Here is a 10112-nt window from a genome sequence, read left to right on the forward strand (position 1 = left end):
ATCTCAATAGCCTCTTAACTTGGCCTCCCCAACTTCTAATGTCTCCCCATTTTATTATCTCCTTCACACAACAGCCACAGTTAGCTTCCTTAATCTCAGATTTGATCATTTTTAATTCTCCGTTTGGAACCTTTCATCAATTCCTTATTTTGTACAGCACCATTTCCTTGTAAAATTAGCTTTGCCTTGTGCCAAATAATGGGGAAAGAAAGAAGGAAAGAAGTAAAGATAGAAGACATAGGAAAGAGCAAAAGAAAATTATAAAAAATAATTTTATCAAAATTAGCTTTGCATTTTATTTGTTTATGTTTAATTGACTTATTGTATAAGCAATTCTATTTCAGAAAGTAAAAAACATATGCAAATCTGCTTATTTTTGCAAAAACAACCAAAGAATGAATAAACTAGATACTAATGTTAATTAGTTATGTACAAGGGGAAGATGTAGATTAGACGGAAATACTAACTTTCCTCAATTTGCTTGCTAAGGGACCTGATATAAGCAGCCTACTCTCAAATAGTTCAGATAAAAAAAAAAAAAAAACATAATGGTGAACGTGTGAGAGACAGACAAGACAGAAAGAGAAAGAGAATGATAAAGCTAATTTTCCAAGGTGTTAAAAATTGGTCAGTCAAGTTGTATAAGTCATTCTTTTCCCTGACATAACATTTATCATTTCTTTTCCCACTAAGGACCAACTAAAAGACATTCCTCCAGTCCTAATATTTATTTTGCATCACTAATAGACTTGGAACTCTGATAATTTGCTAATAATTCTGTAGCAGAAAAGGTGGGCAGTGTTTATTTGAAGTTCATCCTTGGCCACGGGTTTAGAGCATGTGTTTAGTAAGGGGCTATGTTTTGCATATTTTCCCTTTGGTAGATGTGTTGCAGATAATTAATTCTTACTGTAATCTATTTTGAGATTATAGCCTCCTCTCTCAAGTTTGTTCTTGATTTTCTGAGCATAAATTTCTTCCTCTGCAGGATAAGAACAGTTGAATAAACACTAGATTAGATATCTAAGGTCCTTTCTCCCCCCAAAAATCTCTTTTATATTTTACTTTCTCTATTCTTTTTTAATGCAGAAGAATTTTAATTATCTCACCCCCAGTATTTTTATATCACTAGGGAGGAAAAAAATCAATTACTCGTGTTCATGATCAAGGTGAAGTTAGGTTCATTGTCATGCTTGCTCCTTTCTACATAATTTTAATCTCTTAATTGAGTCTAGAAATGAAAGGATCTTATTATAACTAGGACTCTAAAAATACTAACTCATGCCTGAGATTGCTTGCATTTTTACAAGTAAAAGAAAATTGTTGAAATCATTGATTTGTGGCCAGTCAGATGTTTTCAGTTTCTATTATTTCTCAGCCCTGGCTTGTAGAGTCATTGTTATGCAGCTTTGCCACTGTGCTAATTTGGCATTTGCCAAAAATATTCAGAATCATGAAGGAATGGTGTGCAGAACAAATGCTTTGTAGTTGTCTACAATCTTTCCAGTGATAATCAGTGTTTATTTGTTTTATAAATCATCAGCTACATAATGTAAAAAGCAAATGTATTTCCTTTTCCCTTTTTTCCCCAGGGAGGATCTGACAAGAACTGATCCAAAAGCCACTAAGAAGTTGTTTGTGAAGCAGGGCTGTAACCTGTAACAGACAGCGTGTCCAGATGGACTTCGCAGGACCTGAGAAGTTAGATGGCAAGAGGCTCGCAGACCACGTCTCCAATAGCTGCAACCCTGCTGGAAAAATGCATAGATAAGGGTTTGAGTCCCATTTTCATCAATAACTCTTCCAGACACCCTACGTTATAAAAAGGCACCCACCTTAGGAAAAAAGTTAATGTGTAAAAATTTAATAAAGAGACTCAGAAGGAGGACCTGCTGTTTATCCTCTAGGTCCCTGAGCCTGCACCCCTTAAGAACAAAGCAGTCTATGCCACTTCCAAGGACACCATCAAGAAGCTGAGCCGTGATCAAACTTGAATTAAAAACAAACTCTGAGGCAGAAGTCAAAGATCACCACACCCTGGCAGAAAGGCTGCAGGACAGGATCCTATTCTTTGGAGATCAAGCCTGTATGGGTCTTTTTCCAGTCCACCTGCCTAGAGCATTTCACAGCTGATCTTCCTGTGTGGGTTGAGGGGGTGGGGGTGGGGCTGCTAAGAGGATGCCAGCAAGTGGAAGGCAACCCCTCCCCTGGGGATCTCCTCCTCCCTAAATCCCAGACAGTTCTGGCCTTCCCAAACTGCTTTTAATCTCCTGATTACTCTTGGATCGAGGCAGACCAAGTTGCCCCCAGTGACCTCAATTTAGCAGAGGATGGTGGGAGAAACCGTATTTTATTTAGTAGAAAACTATAATGATGCTTTTATTTTTTAAAAAAGATTTTGTTTATTAATTTGACACAGAGAGGAGAGAGAGAGAGAGAGATGACAAGTAGGCAGGCAGTGAGAGAGGGGGAAGAAGTATCCCCACTGAGCAAAGAGCCTGATGCCGGGCTAGATCCCAGGACCCTGAGATCATGACCTGAGCTAAAGGCAAAGGCTTAACCCACTGAGCCACCCAGGTGCCCCATATTGATGCTTTTAAATAAACTCAATATTATATATTGGACTAAAGTTGAACGTGATCCTTTTTTTTTTAAGTCAGTTAAACACCAATTAAAAAATATCTTTAATTCACTCATTCAGTAAACATGAATTAAGCACGTATTATATGCCAGGTTCTATGGACCAGAAGACCAGGTTCTCTGCTCTCAGGAAACATATAGGAAAAATTTTAAGAAAAAAATATGTTTTTGTATGGATATTTGAAAAGCAAAAAGAGGGACACCTGGGTGGCTCAGTCAGTTGAGCATCTCCCTTTGGCTCAGGTCATGATCCCAGGGTCCTGGGATTGAGCCCTGCATTGGGCTCCCTGCTCAGCAGGAAGCCTGTGTCTCCCTCTTGCACTCCCCCTGCTTGTATGCCCTCTCTTGCTGTCTCTCCCTCTTTGTCAAATAAATAAATAAAATCTTTAAAATAAATAAATAGATACATAGATAGATACCAAAAAGGTATTAATCTGGAGTTTTTATTAGTAAAGAGATATGAGCATAAATTATGAAAATGTCAGGAATATAATTTAAAAATTACAAAAAACAAGCGACATTATTCTTTGAGACCCTTTGAGAATAGTTTCAGGAAATATATTAATGATGATGCTTTCTTCTAAACCATTTTTTTAGTATTTTCATATGTATTTCAATTTACCTTGCCACTCTACAAAGAACTAGCATGTTAAAAAATCAAACATACAAGGGCACCTGGGTGGCTTAGTCATGTTAAGCATCTGCCTTCAGCTCAGGTATTGATCTCGGGGTCTTGGGATCAAGTCCCACACCAGGCTCCCTTCTGAGCAGGGAGCCTGCTTCTCCATATCCCATTCCCCCTGCTTGTGCTCTCTCCCTCTCTCTCTGTCTAATAAATAAATGAAATCTGGAAAAAAATCCAACATATATTTCCAGGGATACAAGATCAGTGTGTTAAAATATTAATGTTTGGCAGAAAATATTTTTATTTCCTGCTATGATATCCAGCCGACTTCAAGGGTATAAGATTCAGACATGTAACTGGTGTGAACATTGTTAATCTTCCTATGCAGACATTCAGGAGAAAATTACCAAAGCGGGATAGGGAAAAGTTAGCATCATTAAAAAAAATGACTTCTCCTCAAACAATATTGTCATTGTCTAAATGCCAAGGTCCTTTTGGAACTGTAAAAGTTTTCATGATATCAAACCCAACTGTTTATTAGCCAATGAGTAGTTCTTGTTTTCTAAAATATTCTTGATGTGTTTCTTCCCCAAAAATGTTATCTTTAAAAAAATTTATCTTGGAAGATTATTTTTAAAGTATTGCTTAATAAAATTATTCTGTATTATTGATTCTTAAAGTATAAAATTATATTGAATTTTTGTATTGATATTGTGTTGATATTTTAATATAAAGTCAGTGTTATGTATTATACTTAAGTAGAACAGATTCTACACTAAAAGTGGAAGTCATTTTTTATACAGTCAATTAAAACTCACCAATTAAAAAACAGCTTTAGAGAGTCTACCCTCATTAATTAAAAAAAGTCTATAACCAACCATAAATTGACAACCCAATTAAAAACCAGGCAAAGAATTTGAATAGGCATTTCTCCAAAGGAGAAACACAATGGTCGATAAACTCATGAAAAGATGTTCACCTCATTAGCCAGAGGGAAATACAAATCAAAACTGGGACATACCACTCCCCAGTCCTTATTAGGATGAGTATAATCCAAAAGACTGTAACAAAGATTGGCAAGGATTTGGAGAAATTGGAACTCTCATAAAACTTTGGTGAATGTAAAATGTTGCAATGACTTTGGAAAACAGTCTAGTAGTTCTTAGAAGGTTAAACATTAAGTTACCATATGACCAGCACCTCAACTCCTGGGATAGATCCATAAGAAATGAAAACAAATGTCCACACAAAAACTTATAAAGGAAGGGCTTCTGGGTGGCTCAGTGGGTTGAGCCTCTGCAGTCAGTTCAGGTTGTAATCCCAGAGTCCTGGGATCAAGCCCCATACTGGGCTCTCTGCTCAGCTTCCCCCTCTCTCTCTGCCTGCCTCTCTGCCTATTTGTGATCTCTGTCTGTCAAATAAATAAATAAAATCTTTTTAAAAAAAATATGAATTCATTTATAATTGACATACTTATTGAATAGAAACTATTCTGTTAGAAAACCTAAAAATAATTTTTTCCTTAAATAACAAACATTTCCTGAGATTTTTACATTACTAATTTTTTATCTGAATTTTTTCTCAGAATCATGAAATAATTATTAATCTAAGCCAGATTTGACACACATTTTCATATAGTATTATTTCTATTACTAGAGTTCTCTATGAATTTTTAAAATTTTTGTATTCAAGTATTACATTTTTAGTGTATCTATTCTCTAATATTACTATGAAGGTGTTGCAATTAGAATACTGTTATCAAAAGTATTAGAATACACTCAGAGTCCTGGGTAAAACTCTAAATATATGTTGTTTTTTTTTCTGTAACAAATGATATATCCTAAAATAAATATCTTAATAAAAATAGTGTGAATTAGAAAAGTTAATGTGTTTAAATATTGATTGAAATACTTTGATTAGGCCTCATAAATAAGGATAATTGTTGACTTAGCTTCACTAAGTTTGCTATATTGGGGTGCCTGGGTGGCTCAGTCGTTAAGCTTCTGCCTTCGGCTCAGGTCAGGATCTCAGAGTCCTGGGATTCAGCCCCCATGTCAGGCTCCCTGCTCTGAGGGAAGCCTCTCTGAGGGAAGCTTCTCCCTCTCTCACTCTCCCTGCTTGTGTTCCTTCTGTCACTGTGTCTCTCTCTGTCAAATAAATAAATAAAACCTTTAAAAAAAAAAGTTTGCTATAGAAAAAAATGGAAAAAATTAATTTCATTTCAAAAATCATTTAAGAAATAAGGAAGCATCTAAGCCAGATGTGATATTGAAAACATGTTTGTCTATATGCATCTCTGCACTGAATAAAATGTCATATTAAGAATGGTCTCTCCAAGACAGACATAACATTCAGTAATTACCACCACATAAAAGAAAGAAGCAGAGGAATTTGCAAAAAGCAAGTGTAGTCAACAAAACGAAGATTAGAAGCACACAGGTAACTAAACCAAAGAAACTAAAACTAACAAAACTAAATTGGGCACTTAATCTTAAGGGGAAAATTTCTAAAATTTTCATACTCAAAAAAATGGGTCATAAAGGGATTTATTTCATCCAAGTTTGCTTCATCAAGGAACACAAATAATTCACAAACATTTAACTCATGGATAGTTTCCATGGTGATAAAGTCCAAAATGGAAATAATTTGTGTTGATTCTTAACCCAAATAATGACCAAAACTGCCTTAAATAGGGGTTATTATTGGTCACAAATATTTCCATAGAAAAGCATTTTATTAACAATAAAGAAATAATAAATCCAATATTTAAAGCAATAGACCACAACTACTAAAACCTTCATGAATTGCTATACAAAATAACACTTCCATGTTTCTTTTAAGTGTAGACTATATTGATAAAATTGAGTCTATTCCTTTCCTTCAATATATTTCATATGACCCTCTGTGGTTGAATAAAACCAACATAAACTGTTGCTATAGCATTTATGTATTTGGTGCACATTCCCCAAAAAATGGTTTATGAAACTGAATTTATATGAAGATATTTTTATTTACATGTTTGTCTATCCACACAAGGAACATAAAGTACTATTACAGGGCACCAATGAAATGCTATTTGACTCTAACTATCCTTAGCGTGTATTCAATAATCACTATTGTTTTTGAGACTTCCCTCCTCTTTCATTTAGTGGAAAGAAAATTGCTGGGCTATTTCATGCCACCAACGTAGTCCTTCCTAGATGGAAGAGTTGCTACAATTATTTTCTTTCATCTTTGGATTTCTCCAGTCTGTATCCCCTTTCTATATTGGAAAGAAAAGACAAAACATAAAGTATTGGATAATTTGAGTTGGTACACTGTGTAGTTCTCTTTACTCCCCATTCCATCTCTAAAACCCCTGTATAAATTAAAAGAACTAAAATACTTTTTTTATTTCTTAATCAGAGTCCCAGTTATACTGTCTATGAACAGATAGGATCTAGTAGTTTATTTCACTCTTGCCATAGCCTAGAGTGAATAAAAACAAAAATTCAAATTATAAAATAGCTTACCTTTTCCCCTGTCATTATTTTATAGTGCTAGACATAATCAGAAATCTCCTTATCCCTAATTATTTTTATTAATTAAAAAAACAGTGAGTTCAGTGCCATTATTACTTTGTACACTTTAAATTTTGGTTCTTAATATAAAAGCTGATCAATCATATAAAACAACTTTAAAAGAGTTTGTGGGAAGCAGGCACATTTTTTCATCTGTTTTGTGACAAATTTCTTCATCCAAAAGATATTTATTGGATTAATTTTTTAATCCAGAGACTATTTCATTATCCATTGTTTTCACTGACAAAGAAACCCAGCGGTAACAAAAGAAGACATCCATGGCAGTAGAGCTGCTTTATTAGAATGAAAGTAAAAGAAGTAAAAACAAACAAAAAACTCATAAAAGAAAGAGGATGAAAAACAAAAATCATTGAAAGTTAGAATGGTTGTGTTAGAAATTGAGTAGAAAATGATAAAATTCTGGCACAGGAAATCAGTTAATTCAGAATACCTTAATATTTGATAATTGTAAACATTTACTTATCATACTTTTTAGGGCCTTTCCTGTATAAATTCATTTAATTCTCACAGATTATACTGAGTGGCATATTAGTGACGTATTAGGAAGTCCATCACCGCAACCAAAAAATAATGTATACATCCATCACCCCCAAACTTGTCTTTTCTCTCTCCCTTCCCCCTGCCCAGGTAAACATTGATCTGCTTTATGTTACTATAGACTAGTATAGATCACATTACTATAGACTAGTATTAGTTACCATAGATGTAACCAGACTTACACATAAATGGAATCATAAAGCATGTTCTCCTTTTCTGTCTGGCTCCTCTTCAGAATAGTTATTTTGGAATTCATCCATCTTGATGCATGTATGAATAGTTCATCACTTTTCATTACTCAGTAGTGCTCTATTGTATGGATATAACACCACTTGTTTATCTCTTCACATGGTGATACACGTTTGCGTTGTTTCCAGTTTCTGGTTATTACAAATCAAGCTGCTATGAACATTTGTGTACAAGACTTTTGGTAATTCTCTTGGGTAAATGCCTAGGAATGAAATGGCTAGATCATGTGGTAGTTGTGTATTTAATTCCCAAACATATTGCCAAACAGTTTTCCAAAGCAGTTGCATCATTTTACATTCTTGCCATGAGTTAATGGGCGCTCTACTACCTCTGTATCCTTGTCCACATTTGGCATGGTCAGTCTTTTAAATTTTAATCATTTTTACATTGTGTACACTGATACCACATTGTGGTTTTAATTATTACTGATAAGTGAACATCTTTTTGTATGCTTATCTGTCATCCATAAATCTTTCTTTGTGAGCTGTCTCTCCACATCTTTTGCCTATTTTTTATGGGTTTATGTTTTTCCTTAAATTTATTCAGCTGTGAGAGTTCCTTATACATTCTGGTCACAAGTCCTTGAATTTTCTCCTGGTATATGGCTTACTTTTCAATTTTTATGACTGATTTTGAAGTGCAGATTTTTAAAGTTTTGATGAAATCCAATTTATCAATTTACTCCTTTATAGATTATGCCTTTGCTAATGTATGTAAGATATCTTTCCTTAACACAGGGTCACAAAGGTCTTCTCCCATGTTTACCGCTAGACTTATTACCATTTTAGTTTTGACATTTAGGTCTATAATCCAATTTAAGTTATTTTTTTATACTGTAAGATAGTATAGCTCAAAGTATTCTGTTCTTTTATTTTTGCATATGGTTGTTCAATTATTCTAGCACTGGTTGTTGAAAGGACTATTTTTTCCATGAAATTGCTCTTTCATCTTTGTCAAAAATTCATTTTCCATGTATGTATGGATCTATTTTTGGATCCTCTCTTCTTTCATAAAACTATTTGTCTCTCTCCTTTTTTTAAAGACTTTATCTATTTATTTGAGAGAGAGAGAGCGCACAAGAGCAAGAGGAAAGGCAGAGGGAGAAGTAGGCTCACCACTGAGCAGGGAGCCTTCTATTTGTGTATCTTTATGGTAATACCACACTATATGATAATAAGGCTATAGCCTTATTGAAGGGCTTGAAACCAGTTAGTACTAGTCTTTTAAATTGTTCTTTTTCAAAGTTGTTTTGTCTGTTCTAAACTTTTTTGTACTTCTAAAAAAATTTTAGAATCAGCTTGTCAATTTTTATAAAACTCCTGCTGGGATTTTGATTGGAACATGTTTTATAGCTGGAAATACGGTTTATCTTGGTACGTATTCCATGCACAATTGAAAAGAGAGCATAGTATTCTCTTGTTGGCTACAGTATTCTATGAATACCAAGTAGTTCAGGTTGGCTAATAAGGCCGATAAGTCTAGTAAATTCTTGCTGATTTTCTCTGTACTTGTTCTATCATTTACTAAGACAGGAATATTGAAATTTCTGACTATTGCTGAGAATATTTCCATTTCTCCTTGCAGTTTTATCTATTCAGTTTCATGTATTTTGAAGTTCTACTTGAGGCATAAATGTTTAGATTTCTTATATGATTTTGAAAAACTGATTTCTATCTGTGGAAAAAGGTTTTCATCAAGTTTGGAGAAATTTTGAACATTATTTCTTCAAATATTTTTTCTGCTCCTCCAAATCTCTTCATCAAGAGCTTGAATTACAAGTACATGAGACATCTTGAAATTTCCTACAACTCACTGATGCTTTATATTTTAAAATCCTTTCCTCTGCTTTTTAAATTATATAATTTCTATTATTATGTCTTCAAGTTCCCTAATGTTTTCTTCAATGTTCATCTGTGGTTAATTCTATAAAGATATTTTTCATGTCATACATTGCAGGTTTCACCTCTAAAATTTTGAATTGAACTAAATATTTTTCTATGTCCCTACTGAACACATTGAACATACAAAATAGTTACAACTGTTTCAATGTCCTTTTTTGCTAATTCTAACACTGTGGCAGTCATCAGTCAATTTTGATTTTCTGAGTAGTCTCCTCATTATGCATTATGTTTTCCTACTTCTTTGGATGCCAATAATCTTGTTTAATAACAAACATCATGAATTTTGCCTGGATTGTTGCTTTATTCTGAGATGCAATTAAGGAACTTAGAAATAATTTAAGCTTTTTGGATCTTGCCTTCCTGAATTTTTTAGGCAGTAGCAGAGGGGTGCTCATTCTAGGGCTAATAATTTCCTAGTACTTGGGCAAGACCTTTCTTGAATTATGAGTTTTTCCATGCTGGCTAGTAGAAACGGGAATCATTCCCAGGCCCATGTGAGTGCCAAACACTGTTCTCTCTAATCCTTTTGGTTAGTTCTTTTCTCATCCTTGGATAGTTTCTTCTTTGCTTGCACGCACT

The sequence above is a fragment of the Mustela putorius genome, unplaced genomic scaffold (genome assembly GCF_011764305.1).
Source record: "Mustela putorius furo isolate JIRA1106 unplaced genomic scaffold, ASM1176430v1.1 tig00000056_pilon_pilon_pilon, whole genome shotgun sequence".
NCBI lineage: Eukaryota > Metazoa > Chordata > Mammalia > Carnivora > Mustelidae > Mustela > Mustela putorius.